We start from the raw sequence: 17,584 nt of genomic DNA, 5'->3' as shown, positions 1-17,584 counted from the left end.
TTTCATTGCATTCATAATAAATTCAAAGTCATTATCCTACCTACTTCTCAAAATTATCCCTTTCACTCTCCATCTTCCTCTGCTCAGCAACTTTGTGCTCTCTATCCCCTCTGCCTAAAATATTTTTCATATTCTTGCATGAATGTTACTATTCAAGTCTCAAGTAAAATGTAATTGCCCTAAAGAGAAAAATCAAGGGTGTTAATCATCCTAACCAATCACTTCACCGTCATATTACTTTTTCAAGGCACTTACCATTGTTTGACATTCTACTTTATTGAGTATCTCTATCTCCTCTTCATTGGACTTAAAGGTATTAAAAGAGTAGCATTATCCTGTTGTTTGCCTGTTTCTAAAAAGCAAAAAACATCTCAAATATACAGATGAAGGATAATAAGCATTTTTACAAAAAGTTGAAAACTACCAAATTTAATGTCCAAACAATTACTAGTCTCTTTTTTGGATAGGCTTCATATTGTCAGTGTCCCTTTAAAAGTATAATAGTCAGGTGCCAATGGTAATGTTAGCTACACCAGAGGCTGAAATCAGAATTATAACATTTTTTCTATTAAACACGTTAAAATGATATTGTCTTCTTTCTTTGCAACTACATACTACACAGTTGGCTTCAATTTGATCAAATACAATTTGTTTTTAAAAATAAGTGTTTTGAAGCTGAAGGTGTAATTCAGTGGTATAGTGCTTGCCTACACTATACACAGCCTTTGATTTAATCCCAGTACCACCAAAATTTTTTATTTACTTTTTAATTTTTTTAATTGTGATTAAGTGATTACATAATTCCCCAAATTTCACAGTATTGTGGGATAGTGGTGCTCAGTTAAAGTCACAAACATATTCTAACTTTCCTGGAGGAAATTTGTCTATCACAGTCTATAACATTTATGAGTTCTATGAGCTTTGTGACAGTTATTTCTTCCACATTGGGTGGTATGTACATTTCTTTTGTTTTGCATAGCATCAGCTGTTTCCTCTTTCCCATTTGTTCCCTCCTTCTCATCGCTGCCATTAAGTTGCTTAATTCATTTTGGTCAATGTCCAGTGTAGCTGATGGGTCCTGCTGTTGTATGTTCAAAAAAAATTCTTAAGTAATGACTTCTTCAGATTCAATTTTTAAGCTCTTGTATTTTGGGTATGAAATTTAGCTTTGATCTATGAAAGTTTTAGCTTGTTAAATTCACACACATTTTATCTTGTTAAGTTACAAGCTATCAAATTCTTTTCAAATCAATATTCTGAAACCTAGATTATTATTTCTCTTGCCTTCATACTACCTGCAAACTTGACACATATGCCGTCAGATCCTTATTTAAGTAATTAATATTCAATAGGATAGTTCTTAAGATAGATTTTCATGTCATACATCTGAAGTTACACTTATTCAGTAACAACAATCCATTATTACATACAGTAAAGGAAGTAATTTCAAGTTAACTCATATGTCTCATATTAGCCCATGGACTGAAACTTTCCATTTCATCTGTAAGAGCTGCATCAATATAATAGATCTATCCATTAACCTTTATTTTTCCACTTGAACATCTTCTCTAACATACAAGGCTCCTTAAAGCAACATGGCATTCTGCCACTTAAACACTTTTTAAAAAATGATATTTTTAATATCCTTCTTGGCTTTAAATAAGAGATATAGCTGAATTCCCTTGATTTTCCATTTAATAGATTTAAGTTCTTCATTTGGTATAATTACGTATATTTCCATTTGTCCTTGAACTTGAAAAACAATTTTTGATAATGAATAGAATTTTCCATTACCTATTTTTGGAGCAACCAACTCCAAACATAATGTGGCCTTTCTGGCCACATAAACCTTGAATTAAGTATCTGTCTACTTCGAAAAATCTTACAATTTTACAAGTAACTTCTTAGTGTCTCCAAAAATATGTATTCAAAGCCCTAAATATATTTGATAGTAACTATGGTGGTATTGCAAGGTGTACATGAAAGAGAGCTATTAGCCTTGAATCTAAAAATTATTTTTAATTTTCTTAATGACTCCAGAATCTATTTGTTCCAAAAAAGTAAATAAAAGCTTTTAAAGAAAACTGTAAAAATATACACTTGAGATATTTTTTAATCAGATGAATTCATAGTACATTACAGAGAAACTGTATGTCAACTTTTGTGTGTGTGTGTTTCAGTCCCGGGGCTTGAATTTAGGCATAGGGCATTGTCCCTGAGCTTCTTTTCTTCAAGGCTAGCACTCTATCGATTGAGCCGCAGTGCCATTTCTGACATTTTCTGTTTATGTGTTTATGTACTTGTAAGGTCTGCCCTGGGCCATGCAGGCACTGACATCCAGACCTCCTGCTTACCTTATAATACTCAGGAATCGAACCCAGGGCTTCATGCATGCTAGGTGAGCACTCTACCACTAAGCCACATTCCCAGCCACACGTCAACATGTTTTGTTTTTTGTCTGTCATGGGGCTTGAACTCTGGGCCTGGGCGCTGTCCCTCAGCTCTTCAGCTCAAGGCTAGGGCTCTACCGCTTGAGCCACAGAGCCACTTCTGGTTTTCTGGTGGTTTGTTGGAGGTAAGAGTCTCACAGACTTTCCTGCCAGGCCTGGCTTTGAACCGCAATCCTCAGATTTCAGCCTCCTGAGAAGCTAGGATTACAGGCATGAGCCACTGAGGCCCAGCTCCATGTCAACTTTTATAACCAATCTCAGATACCTAGAATTAATTGACCACCCCACCCCCCCTGCAAAGGAAGATACATGAAGGGAAACATGGATACAAGAGACTTCTTTTCCCAAAACATGTTTTTGAAATATGTTAAAGGACAATGAGAAATGCAGCATTTACAACTTCTCCATATACCTTGAGATATTAGACAATGTTAAAGGAACTTTTGAATCAACACAGAGAAATAAATCATGAGAAGATTTTATTGGCACTTGAGGAAAGAGCTGCTGTCAGAAGACAAAAGCAAAAACACTTTGTAAATGTGAAGCTGGCGGAAGGCTACAGGTCCCCTGGAGCCCTAAACTTCAATTCCATGGTCCCATCTCTGTTACTGCCTTGCAGGTTAGCATGCGGTGGGTTGCAACACCTGGCGCGCAACGTGGGGCACGCAGCAGAGCACTGGGGACGGAAGAATTTGGGAGGTCAGCCGTGGAACGCTGAACAGCTCGTGATCCGGAACCCACGCCAGGACACGCTTCAGGGCTGCCAGGTTGTCTCAAGGATCTCCGGAACCAACTGGGCCCAACTTTTCTTAAATAGCAGATTACCATTTATTACATCCTTCCTCCAAGTAAACAGCTTGTCCCTAAATGACCAGACTGTGATTGAAGATGTCCTAGAGGAAAGTGGCTATTACAGTTGTACATCTAACAGGGGGGACCAAGAGTCACCCAACCAAAAGATGAAAACACTGCATTTTCAATGGACTTGGTTTCCCCAGTGAACTTCAAGTTCTGGACTTCAGCCATGCTGCAAGATGCCCAAGGCCTGGATGTTGCTAAAAGGTGTAGAAGAGGAAATAAACTTTTATGGGCCAGCAGAATCTCTATCTGGGGGTCTTGTTGAGGTGGAATGTGACTAGCTATACGGCTGGGGGCCTCCATTCACTGTATGCTTTATATACAAGATGGCAGGGCTGTCAATGCGCTTCAAGGAGAAATCGCAGACTTGGTTGGGGAGAGGGTTGGGAACACACACAGAACTTTCTTCCTTATTTTTTCAAACTTCATATTTTTCAAAAGAACATTTTATCCTCAGGATTGCAAAAACTATTTAGTATCTAGCCTTCCATGTATTAAAAAAAATAGGGCTGGGAAGGTGGCTCAGTGGTAGAGTGCTTGTGTTGCATGCATGAGGCCCTGGCTTCAATTCCTCAGCACCACATAAGCAGAAAAAGTCAGAAGTGGCGCTGTGGCTTAAGTGGTAGAGCACTAGTCTTGGGCTGAAGAGCTGAGGGACAGTGCCCAGGACCAGAGTTCAGGCCCCACAACCGACAAAAAAAAACAAAAAACAACAACAAAAAATAGTTTTAGATAAAGAAACTTACGGCTCCCAAAATGACATTTCAGGTGATTTACTGTTTCTCTCATTTTTTCAACCTTAAAAGAAAAAATAGGCAATTAAAAATAAACGAAAGGGGGCTGGGAAGGTGGCTCAGTGGCAGAGCGCTTGCCTTGCATGCATGAGGCCCTAGGTTCGATTCCTCAGCACCACATAAGCAAAAAGAAAAAAGCCGGAAGTGGCGCTGTGGCTCAAGTGGTAGAACCCTAGCCTTGAGCTGAAGAGCTGAGGGTCAGCGCCCAGGCCCAGAGTTCAGGCCCCACGACCGGACCCAAAATAAATAAATAAATAAACAAACAAACAAAAGGATTGGTTCTCATTAAACCACTTGGGTGCTAATGGTCTTGAACCATGATCCAATGTAGACAGTATTTATAACCTTGCACAGCATCTGGGAAACTTGTCAAATTGTCAGATTTATGTTAGCCTAGTAGAATATCTTATGTACTGTTTATAAGTATATATTTAGGTTTATGTATATGAGGAATGGGGGTAGTTTCGCTTAGATTGATGCTTTGCTGCTAATCCAACTTTAAGGTGCAGTTTGAAGAATTCATAGAATCTGTGAAAGATGGAATATTCTGTATTCTTAGTCTCCCTTATTAAAATTACCTACATTTAAAATAAATTTTTGTTGTGGGTAGACAAGAAAAAACCTCTAAGAAAAGTGAAGATACTTCATTATATAGTGAAGTTTGTATATGTGTGTTATTCTTAATGTTATTAATTTAATAATATTAAAGAAAATAAAATCACAACTATTCCAGAGTTCCACAAAGTCAGTCATATATGAGGTTATTACCAAAAGATAAAGAGGAGTTTTTTTCTTATGACAAAGGTAACCTAAAGCCTCCTGATTTGTCAGTCTATCCTTCTAAGATCTATACTGTGTTGCTCTGAACTCCCAAAACTCTCTTGAAAAAAAGCATTCTCCAAATTTGGAAGAGGAGTTATCCAGATCATTACCAATAAAAGTTTAAGTTTACTTAACAAGGTTAAGGAATACACAAGCAATACAGCTATACTTATGATATTTTATTTGCTAAACTGAGTAGAATATGGAGGTTCAATATGTACCCTTTATAATTTTCATATTCATAATAAATTATAAATTTAATCACTATCATAAAGTGCTTTTGTGGCTGAGTACCAATAGCTCACCCCCAACTATTTAGGAGGCTGAGATCTGAGGATTGCAGTTCAAAGCCAGGTTGGGCAGGGAAATCGCTAAGACTTTTTTTTTTTTGGCCAGTCCTGGGACTTGAACTCAAGGCCTGGGCACTGTCTCTGAGCTTTTCTTGCTTAAGGCTAGCACTCTACCAGTTGAGCCAAGTGCCACTTCCGGCTTTTTCTGTTTTATGTGGTGCTGAGGAATCGAACCCAGGGTTTCATGTATGCTAAGCAAGCACTCTACTATTAAGCCATATTCCCAGCCCTAAGACTCATACCCAATTAACCACCAAAAAGCCAAAGGTGGAACTGTGGCTCAAGTAATAGAGCTCCAGGCTTTACTTAAAAAACAACAACAACAACAACTAAGGGACATTGCCTGGGCTGTGAGTTAAAAAAAATTTTTTTTTGAAAAACAAAACAATTTTTTAGCCTAGTGGTGGGCTCACACCTATAATCCTAGCTACTCAGGAGGCTGAGTTCTGAGGATCTTGATTCAAAGCCAGCCCAGGCAGAAAAGTCCATGAGACTCTGTCTAATTAACCACCAGAAAATCAGAAGTGGTGCTGTAGTTCAAGTGGTAGATTGTTTGCCTTGAGTTGAAGAGATCAGGGACAGCCCAGGCCTAGAGTTCAAGCCCCACAACTGACAAAACCAAACAAAAACAATTTTCTGTTTCCTTCAGGCACATATATTTTTATATACCAATTCTCAAAAATTAATGTAGAACATGTTTGCCTCTGAAATAGTTTGTGATATTTCAGTATTGTTTGCCATAAATGCTCTAGTACTCTACTTACGATTATCTCATTTACAATTATATCAAATTTATTTTTCTACTAATATTTTTTCAGACGTAGGTATTACAATACAGTGATGAGCATGGGATCAAATAAGCCCTGTCTTCCCAAAGATTATATTCTGGTGGGGAAGGAGACAAGAAATAAGTAAAACTGTTTTTTGTTTGTTTGCTTGTTTTGTCAGTCATGGGGCCTGAACTCTGGGCCTGGGCGCTGTCCCTCAGCTCTTCAGCTCAAGGCTAGTGCTCTACCACTTGAGCCACAGCACCACTACTTTTTTCCTCATGTGGTGCTGAGGAATCGAACCCAGGGCCTCATGCATGCAAGGCAGGCACTCTACCACTGAGCCACCTTCCCAGCCCATAAAACTTGTTTTTTTTAAAGTCAAAAACCAGGCACTAGTGGCTGACACCTATAATCCTATCTAATCAGGAGGGTGAGATCTGAGGATGGCAGTTTAAACTCAGCTCAAATAGCAAAGTCCATGAGCCTTTCATCTCCAGTTAACCACCAGAATACCAGAAGTGCTATGGCTCAAAGTGGTAGAGTATTGGCCTTGATTGAAAAACCTCAGGGACAATGCCTAGGCCCTGAGTTCAAGTCCCATGACTGATGACAAAAATAAAATAAAATCACACTTTGTAATTAATGAACAAAAGAAAGAAAGTACATGAATGGAGGGAGGGTGACCAAATATATTCATTATATTCAATGTATGCTATATAAAAATTGAACTATGTAACTTGAGGGCAGGGATGAATGGGGAAAGAAGGGAGGAATAATGAAAAGAGTGATATTGAACAAGATGCATTATATTCACAACCTGACTTCTGGAACTAAAACCCTTTGTACAAGAACTTAATAATAATTAATAAATATTTTTAAAGTAACATGAAGAGAATGTGTACAATAAGGTTGGGATAGTCTAAAACATATTTGAGAAAGGGCTCTCTAGAAACAATTGCATGAAAGAAAAAAAAAACATTTGAATACTTATCTTGGGCTCATTCCCCTAACATCAACTTATCTGACCTTTTCTGCTTGACTCAGACATATACTAGTTATTGCAAATAAGGGAACCATGGGACCTTTTCTTTTTTTTTTTGGGTCTGGTCGTGGGGCCTGAACTCTGGGCCTGGGCACTGTCCCTCAGCTCTTCAGCTCAAGGCTAGCACTCTACCACTTGAGCCACAGCAGCACTTCCAGCTTTTTTCTTTTTGCTTCTGTGGTGCTGAGGAATCGTACCCAGGGCCTCGAGCATGCAAGGCAAGCGCTCTACCACTGAGCTACCTTCCCAGCCCCGGGACCTCTGTTTCTTTGGGCCTGGCTTACTTCACTTAATATAATTTTTTGCAAGTCTATAAGATGATTTCTATGTTGCTTTGTATGTCCCTCCCCCACGGTATAACCCCTGCTTTCACTGTATTTGATGTTGGTATAATTTGTGGAGGGGAAGGACAAATCGTTTAAATAGGGATACAGGTGGACCCACTGCAACAATGAGATGTACAAGTCATTATGTCGAAATACGAACTTTACAACTTTGGTTGGGGGAGGGGAGGATCAGGTGGGGAGAGGCAAGTATGGGAAGGGATGGGAAGGGGAAACAAAGAGGAGGCAACAATGCTTGATAAAAAAATGTACTTGTTATCTTGCCCATGTAATTGTAACTCCTCTATACAGTATTCTCACAATAAAAACTAAATAAATAAAAAATAAATTTTAAAAAAAGAAAGGGCTCTCTAAAGAAGACAATCTAGGATAACGCAGAAACAAAAAAGGCATCTATGCTGGCATAATAAATGACCAAAACTGAGTACAACTCACCACCAGCATTCTATTAAGTCAGAAATCTGGTTAGGCAAGGCTAACTGGTCTACTCCAGTTTTGCAATGTAGGAAAAAAGGTGTCGGCTAACCTTTTCTCTCCCTAACCCTTACCCCCTCATTCTAGGGGTTAACTCCAGGGCTTTATGCAGGCTGGGAAATTCTATCACTAAGCTATATCCCAGTTCTTGAGTTCTTAAGATTTTAAAAGAAAACTACTTCTGAGCTCACTAAAGTAGATGGGAGGATTCAGTTCTTGAGTCTTACATTGTAAGCCCTTGACATTGTAAAGCCCTATTTTCTTGCTGGCAGTCAGAAATTCTCAGCTTCAGAGCCTAACAACATTTCCGGTGATAACTTCTTTCACCATCAAAGAAAATAATGGTGGGTGAAATCATTCCCACCTTTCCCATTTCTCTAAACTCTGCTTATTCTGGCTAGTAAAGGTTCTCTGCTAATTTTAAGATCTGGTGTAGTTATATTGAGCATATTCAGATAGTCTAGGGTTATCAATTAATCATATCTAAAGTTGTTTTTGCTATGTGACAGATAACATAGTCACAGTTCTGGGGTCTGTGAGGGGAACATTATCCTGTTTATCAGAGTCAGAAAAACATTATTCCAAGAAATGAAACAGCAAGTAAGTACAAAACACGAGTTGGGAAAGAGTATGGCCGCACAAATAAGCAGTAAGGAAAAAAAAAAACCTAAAGATGCAACACAGTGAAAACTATAGTAATAGTAGATGATACCATGTACTTCTACATATTTAAATTGTACAAGTTTAACATTTGAGTTTTAGAATCAATCTTGTGATTCTAAAGCTAAAAGTGGAACTTAAACTAACCCAGCCTATTTGAATTCTCATAGCATCAAAAGTCATATCTGTCTGGGGGAATTTCTTTTAATTGGCATTTTTAGGACCAAACATTTTCATCTCTGTATATAAGCATTGCAATATTGACCATTACTCAATCATGGTATTTGTAACATTTATATTTAGATACCAGGAGGCAAAAAACAAATTGAAAAAGAATTCACAATAAAAAAGAAACCACTCCAAATTCTTGCTAAAAATTAAAAAATTAACACCAAAAAACAAATTGTTTTCCAACAGATTTCCACAAGATTTTTACAGCACTGTTTGTGGTTAAATGTTTATAAGGAGAATTGCACCTGTGCAGTGGTCCGTTTTTAAATAAACTTGCACCTGCAGTGGCTTTTCATAGAACTGCTATTTGGGATACTACATGTCAGTTGCATGACATCACACAAAGCTCACTCTCAACCACACAAGTACTGTTCATTCTAATTTGTAAATGGCCTACTTCCAAAAACATTTGAAAAAAAGCTTATATTTTATGATTATTTCCCTAGACTCACAATGATAAAGTTCCTAAGAAACTACTAAAAAAATAACATTTTCCTTTCATCTTATGAATTACTACTCTGGGTCTCTTCTTTCAGAAAATTTCTAATCTATTTTGAGAAAAAAAACTTCTGCTACAAATGTCTGCTCTCCTTTTTCTGTACTATATGGTTTGCTAATTCCTGTTTCTGAATCATTTCTATGCTATCTTTTTTTTCTTACTACAAATTTCTTTATCTTTCCAACCAATTTTTATCAAAATCCTAAAATCTTTAATACTAGTTCTGTAAGTCTTTAATTTATTATATCCCATTCTGTTCATTCAATTGCTTTCATAATAATTGCTAGTATGGGGCTGGGAAGGTGGCTCAGTGGTAGAGTGTTGCCTTGCATACATGAAGCCCTGAGTTCAATTCCTCAGAACCACATAAGCAGAAAAAGCCGAAGTTCAGAGTTCAGAGTTTACAACTGACAATAAATAAATTGCTAGTAAATATACCTTATATCTCCACATACCATTTTACATGAATTGGCATATTTGCTTTTACATCTTTTTTTCCTAAGTATATAATTTCTGTCCTATAGAAAATGCTTTCTAGATGCAGAGAAGGGATCAGAAAGACTATCAAATGGCATGTAAAAAGGCTGGGAAGGTGGCTCAGTGGTAGAGTGCTTGCCCTGGGTTCAATTCCTCAGCACCATATAAGCAGAAAAAGCCGGAAGTGGCTCTGTGGCTCAAGTGGTAGAGTGCTAGCTTTGCCCAGGCCCTGAGTTCAAGCCCCAGGAGTGGCCAAAAAAAAAAAGGAAAAATGATCTGAAGTTGTGTGCTAGTATCTCACACCTGTAATCCTACCTATTCAGGTGGTTGAGATGTGAGAATCCAAGTTCAAAGCCTACCCAGGCAGACAAATCCAGAAGAATAATCTTAACCTCCAATTAAACAGCAAAAAGCCAGAAATGTGAGTAAAGAGGAGAAAGAGGAAGAATACATTGTATATGCCACAAAATTAAGAAAAGTAATGGAAGAGGGATGAAAATGTTGAAGGGAGTGACACTGATCAAGATACATTATTCAAAACTGCTTTGTTATATGGCATCTCTTTTGTACAATTACTTGAAAAAAAATTTTAATTAAGGGAAAAAACCTTTAGTGGAGGTGTGGCTCAAATGATAGCATGCCAGCCCTCAGCAAAAAAGCTAAACAGAATGTGAGTTCCTGAGTATAATCTCCAGCACGAACACACACACACACACACACACACACACACACACACACAAACACGAGCTGTGAGGCAAGAAGTACAGTTAAGTAGTAGAATGCATGTTTAGCATGGATGAGACAGGAGGCATAGCTAAGTAGTATGCATATTTAGTATGAATGAGATCACCAGCCAAAAGGTGGGGGCACTATGAAGATTTATCTGGAAAAACAGATGAAAATACATTTTTCTTGTTCTTCTATTCAGAATGTTTATATCACATGTAATTGGCATACTAAATCTATTATCTTTAACAATAAGGAGAAAGTATAAGTGCATATGAACACATGTGAATTATTTTTGAAGTATTGGCGATAGGCTTGGCATCAGTAGTTCATGCCTATAATCCTAGTTACCCAGGAGGCTGAGATCTGAGGATCACGGTTCAAAGCTAGCCAGGGCAGGAAAGTCCTTGAAACTCTGACCTCTAATTAATCAGCAAAAAAGTCAGAAATGGAGCTGTGGCTTAAGTGCTTAAGTGCTAGCCCTGAGCAAAAAAGCTGTAGGACAGTGGGCAGGCACTGAGTTCAAGCCCCAGAACTAGCACCAAAAGAAAAATAAAAGTATCAGATATAACTGAAAAGATATACCTTAAGCTGGGCACCAATGGCCCATGTCTTTAATTTTATCAGAAGGCTGATATCTGAGAAATACAGTTCAAAGCCAGCCAAGGTAGACAAATCTGAGAAACTCTATCTCCAACTAACCAGCAAAAAGCAAGAAGTACAGGTGTGGCTCAAGTGATATAGTAAATAAACTAAACATGAATGTGAGGCCTGAGTTCAAGCCCTAGGACTGCCACAAAAAAAAAATTAAACCTTTCCAAAATTAATAAAGGAACAACAGACCAATCTTGAATAATATCTCAAATTATGCTTTGATATCCCTTATTCACTTTTTAAATGTCATGTCGTTTAAAATTCATACTATGTCTCTGAAAACTGTTAGGCTATAAGTCTGAGGGCTCAAGTTTTTCCAGTACACACTGCAGCAGACTCATGTATCTGTGGACCTCAAGTTTTTCATTAGTGATAAATATAGATAAAAAAAAACCAGTGTAGGGGCTGGGAAGGTGGCTCAGTGGTAGAGCGCTTGCCTTGTATGCATGAGGCCCTGGGTTCGATTCCTCAGCACCACATAAGCAAAAAGAAAAAAGCCGGAAGTGGCGCTGTAGCTCAAGTGGTAGAGCGCTAGCCTTGAGCTGAAGAGCTGAAGGACAGCGCCCAGGCCGAGTTCAGGCCCTACCACTGGACCCCCCCCCCAAAACAAACAAACAAAAAAAACAGTGTAACAAGTAGTTGAGAAAAACAACAACCTTAGAATGAGACTTGAGTTCAACAAGCAGTTATATGGCTCTAAAAGAAAAACTAATTTTACCAATAAAGTTATAATTACCACTTATTAGAACAAACAAGTAATTATATTTGTAAATTTTCTAGTTATTTGTTAGATAAGCATTTTTTGGAAGAGAAAACAGTACAATTTCATTAAATCCTTCATTCTGTAAGACAAATCAAAGACAACCAAAGACTTTCAAAATACAAACATAAAATTACAATATTTTATCACATACTTCCAAATCTCTTCTAGGATTTTGTGAGTTAAAATAGATACCTTGTCTGCAAAAAACAAAAACGAAAAAGGAAAAATAGATACCTCATTTGCAAAAAGAATCTATTACTGGTTAGTCTCAGAGTAAGTGGTTTCTGACAGCAGAAATGACACCTATTTCCATCAAAAATGAAAGCACATGGAAACTGCTTTGCCTCTTCCATTTTCTGTCTTACACCTAAAAATAGTCCTTGCACCATAAAGTACTCTAATTTTGTGATTATATTACATTAAGATGGTAGACAAGAACACATTTTCTTAGTATTAGTCTATCAAATTACTATTTTTACTAGTACTACCTCAACTAAGGATTTAAAAGGAAAGAAACACTACTTTTTTTTTTTTTTGTCGGTCATGGGGCTTGAACTCTGGGCCTGGGCACTGTCCCTGAGCAATTCAGCTCAAGGTGAGCACTATACCACTTGAGCCACAGCACCACTTTTGGTTTTCTCCTGTTTAATCTGAGATAAGAATCTTTCCTGCCCAGGCTAGCTTTGAAGCACAATCCTCAGATCTCAGCTTCCTGAGTAGTTAGGATTATAAGTGTGAGCCACCAGTACCCTGCTCATCAGTAATATGAATATTCGAGGTAGTATGCATTCAACTATTAGCTTATTGTTCACAAACTGAACATTAAATATTTCATTAACTGAGCATTAAATATTGCTAAGTAATTTGAATTTTAAAAACCTGTGCTTCTGAGTGTGGTGGCACAAGACTGTAATTATAGCACTCAGGCCAGGCACTGGTGGCTCAGGCCTGAATTCTAGCTATTCAGGAGGTTCAGATCAGAGGATCACAGTTTGAAGCTAGCCTGAGAGACTCTTATCTCTCTTATCTCTCAAAAACTGGAAGTGGAGCTGTGGCTCAAAGTGGTAGAGCTAGCCTTGATCAAAAGAGCTAAAAGGACAATGCCCAGGCCCTGAGTTCAAGAACACCAACTGCAAAAAAAAAATATATAGCACTCAGGATGTTGAAGTAGAAGGACCACAAGTTCAAGGCAGCTTGGCCTACACAGTGAGACTCTGTCTCCAAATAAAAATTTGTGTCAGAACCTAGTACACCTCTCAGTGTTGTCTATCATTAATGATTTTGTTTCCAGGAAGAAATAGAGATGAATTTAAACAAATCTGACGGAACAATACTTTCAACACCTAGAACACATGCTCACAGAACCCTAATTTTATTTTTTTTTTCAGAACCCTAATTTTCACACAAAGAAAATCCCCTAGACAGCTTAAAGCAGGGAAAAACAAAACTTGTTCTCACTATGTTTAGTTTGCTAACTCTTGAGTCAGACATCACAATAATGTAATGTTCAAGACAATGGTTAATTGTACTTGCCACAAATAGTAGCTAAATGTCAAATATATATTTTTTCATTTTCTCTGAGGACTTGGTGCTTTGTCTGTTTTGTGCCAATCTTGGGGCTTGAGCTCAGGGCCTGGGGCTGTCTTTGAGCTTCTTTTAGTTTAAGCCTAGCACTCTACCACTTGAGCCACAACTCCATTTCTGGCTTATTTGGTAGTGGAGATAAGAGTCTCACAGAGGGCTGGGAAGGTGGCTCAGTGGTAGAATGCTTGCCTCCCATGTGTGAGGCCCTGGGTTCAATTCCTCAGCACCACACAAACAGAAAAAGCTGGTAGTGGTGCTGTGGCTCAAGTGGTAGAGTGCTAGCCGTGAGCTGAAGAGCTGAGGGACAGGGCCCAGCCCAGAGTTCAGACCCCACTGACAAAAAAAAAAAAAAAAAGTCTCACAAACTTGGTTGCCTGGCTTCAAACCAAGATTCTCAGATCTCAGACTCTTCAGTAGCTAGGATTACAGGCATGAGCTCCCAGTACCCAGCTAATATTTTCGTTTTTAATTGGCATAAGCCTATTAATAAATCTATTAACAGACTTTCAAAAATACAAACTTTCAATTAAGAAATCCTGACTTGTAAATAATTCCATTTTGGTTAGGAAAAGTATAATGGAACTGCTAGAACTGAAGAACTGACTGCTAAATTGTTCCTTATTATGAAGAATCCTAAAAAAAAAAAAAATGAAGAATTCCAAAAGATTAGAATTCAACACTAAATATTCACTACTATTAAACCCCTATTTTATACAGATAGGAACATTAATGTGTTTTACTAAATATTACAATAGTATAATTGCTCATATTTAAATTACCTGAAAGTTTTATCTATATGTTCATTCTATTCAAATCAGTCTATAGATTCTAAAATGTGTGTGTGTGTGTGCATTGTACTGGGATTTGACCTCAGGGACTGAGTACTGTGTTCTTCAGCTTTTTACTCAAGGCTGCTACTCTACTACTTAAGCCACACCTCCACTTCTGGTTTTTTGGTGGTTAACTGGATAAGTCTCAAGGACATTCCTGCTTGGGCTAGCTTTGAACCATGATCCACCATAGCTAGCTAGGATTATAGTAGCTAGGATTATAGGCATAAGCAGTCAACTCCTGGCTATATTTCTAAATAATTTTAAATAAAGATATTTTATTCCCCCAAGTAAAATGCTTTAATATAAGGGAAAGATGGTTTAGTTAAAGCTAAGGTAGCAGCTGGTGGTTCCCATAGATAGTTAAACATATAGATAGGACAGATATACTGGGTTTGAACTCAGAGCTTTGTTCTCTTTTTTTCTTTTGTCAGTCACTGGGCTTGAACTCTGGGCTTGGGCACAGTCCCTGGGCTCATTTGCTCTACCACTTGAGTTACAGGACCACTTCCAGCTTCTTCTGTGATTAACTGGAGATAAAAGTCTCAAGAACTTTCCTGAGCTGGCTTCCAACCACAATCCTCAGATCTCACTTTCCTATAATATTTTACAGGTAAGAACCACCTGACCGCCACCTGACCACCACCACCACCACCACCACCACCACCACCACCACCACCACCACCACCACCACCACCACCACCCCCTGCTGAGCCATACCTCCAGCTCTTTTTTGGCTTCTGGCTGTTTTTGAGACAGGTTCTGTACTTTTGCTAGGGCTGGCCTGAACCTTTATCTTATTTATGCTTTCTACCATGACTGAAATGACTAGCAAGCACATCACACCCAGCTTTTTCTGATGAGATGGGTAATGATAAAACTCCTTGGCACACTGGGTTTGAATTTAAGGTCTCACACTTGCTAAAGTGATGCTTTATCACTTAAACCATGATATTCATGAACTTTTCTAACTTGTCTAACCTCGAACACAATTCTGATCTCAGCCTGAGTACGTAGGACTACAGACGTGAGCTACAAGACCTAACTTAAAGGCAATATTTTTAAGCAGTATTTTCAAAATAATAATCTATAATCTCTTATTCCTCTAATTTCTCAGAGCACTGGGTTTAAGATACATACTGCTTTGTATTAGTATAATCTACATTGTGTTTTCTTTTCCAAATAAGGCCATGTTTTTTTTGTTTTGTTTTGTTTTTGTCAGTCATGGAGCTTGAACTCTGGCCTGAATGCTGTCCCTCAGCTCTTCCGCTCAAGGCCAGTGCTCTACCTTGAGCCACAGCGCCACTTCTGGCTTTCTAGTGGTTTATTAGAGATAAGTCTCATGGACTCTCCTGCCCAGGCTGTCTTTGAACCAGGATCCTCAGATCTCAGCCTTCTGAGTAGCTAGGATTACAAGTGTGAGCCACTGGTGCCCAGCAGGCCATGTATTTTCTACTTAATAAAATTTAACCTTTAAAATAATCATAAAAATTTGTATCATAAAAATACCTGCCTTATCTCTACACTAAATAATATACTAGGACTGCTTTGTGAACCATACCATGTTTTACACATATGAGTTAGTATTATATATATATTCTGTGTTTGGTGAGGAGGGCATGTTTACAGGTGCTAATCCAGGACACTGCATCAATACAGTCTAAGGGGATGACAATTCAGCTTTAACTGCTAAAACCCATGCTGTGCCTTATCTGTTAGGGATTAAAATTTTAAAATTTAGGGATTAAAATTTAAATCCAGCAATGAAGCTTTCTCTCTCTCTCTTTTTTTTTTTTTTTTTTTTGCTGGTCGTGGGGCCTGAACTCTTAGCCTGGGTGCTGTCCCTCAGCTCTTCAGCTCAAGACTAGCGCTCTACCACTTGAGCTACAGCGCCACTTCTGGCTTTTTCTGCTTATGTGGTTGCTGAGGAATCAAACCCAGGGCCTACATGCATGCAAGGCTACCACTGAGCTACCCTCCCAGCCTCTCTTAACATTTCTGTTTAATGACATCTTGGGAAGAACAATGTGGATAAATTTCCTCTGATCAATGAATGAATTTAGCTGAACTAGAAAAATAGCTTTTCTCACCTACAGCTTTAAGCTAGTCCTCTTTGATCTCTTATTGTTATGGCAGTCTAGGAGCTTGAACTCAGGGACAGGGAACTGTCCCTGAGCTTTTTTGCTCAAGGCTAATGGCCTACCACAGCTCCACTTCGGGCTTTGGGGGCAGTTAATTTGAGTTTAAGTCTCACGGACTCTTCTGCTCTCTCCTGCTACTGCTGGCTTCCAGCTTCCATCCTCAAACATCAGCCTCCCGAGTAGCTAGGATTCCAGGCCAAACCCGTTGTTGTTTTGTTCGCATGAAATGCAACGTTGGCATTTAATGGATTTCTACAAATTACCATCATCTAATACAATACGTGTAAGTGAAGTAAACTTGTTCTATGCTTCCGGACGAAGGTGTCTTAAACGAAACCGATGCTCCGTGTTCGTGCGCGAGTACTGGCCTCGCGTTCGCTAGGCTTCTCTGCGGGTGGGCCCCCGTGGGGTTGGCGCCCACAGACTACAGCCGCCAAGCCGGGGATCGGACACGTCCTTCCGTGTTCACGGAACTTAACCCGGTGCTAAGGTGACAGGATCCCGCTGACCACAGGCTCCCCGGGGGTGGGTGGGGGGAGGATCTGCTTTGGTCTCGCAGCCTCCCTCGGGGTCTCCGGCACTGTGTCCGGCACACGCGTGGCTCTCCTCAGTGCTGGAAGCACACGAGGTTCCCTTCCACCCACCCCGAGGCGGGGTCCGTCCCCCAGTTTCCACCCGAAGGAAATCGCGGTACCTCTTCCCTTTCCCCCGAGGGTGGAGCCCACCGACCCCCGAGGTCCGCGGGGGGGGGGGGGGGGAGAGGCTCCGCCTCGGCTAGGGGCCCCGCAGGGCTCGCCCGGGACCCCGGCTCGGCGGCCGTCGCCGGCCTCGGGCTGTGCTGACCGGAAACGTGGGTGCGTTCGCTGTCGGTGTGGGGAAATGAAAGAAAGAAAGCATACCGAACGTTAACTTCTACACGGATGAGGAGAGAAAACCAACCCCGCGCAGGACGCTCCCGCCCCTCTCGGGATCCAGTGACCGCGCGGCCCGCGGGGCCCGTCAGAGCACGGGCGTGCGGCGCCCTCTACTGACCCCCGGCGGACGCGCCTCGCTGCAGAACCGCAGTTCTCGCCCTTCGCCACGCGCAGGCTAGCGAGAGTCTCGCCGCGGAACGG

At 39.7% G+C, this 17,584-nt stretch overlaps 1 long non-coding RNA gene across 1 annotated transcript; it reads right to left on the bottom strand.

Annotated features, from left to right (window-relative positions):
• Positions 1–3,136: 3,136 nt before the first annotated feature.
• LOC138821086 (uncharacterized) lies at positions 3,137–17,582 on the bottom strand. Its single transcript, XR_011370043.1, has 3 exons — positions 17,369–17,582; positions 4,055–4,106; positions 3,137–3,505 (listed from the first exon to the last, which is right to left on the bottom strand). It is a non-coding gene; the product is annotated as an uncharacterized lncRNA (long non-coding RNA).
• Positions 17,583–17,584: the final 2 nt, after the last annotated feature.

Source organism: Dipodomys merriami, unplaced genomic scaffold, assembly GCF_024711535.1.
Source record: "Dipodomys merriami isolate MVZ:Mamm:240054 unplaced genomic scaffold, mDipMer1.0.p SCAF_9, whole genome shotgun sequence".
NCBI lineage: Eukaryota > Metazoa > Chordata > Mammalia > Rodentia > Heteromyidae > Dipodomys > Dipodomys merriami.
The sequence above is the reverse complement of the archived record's forward strand: the minus strand, read 5'-3'. Positions and strand labels throughout refer to the sequence as shown.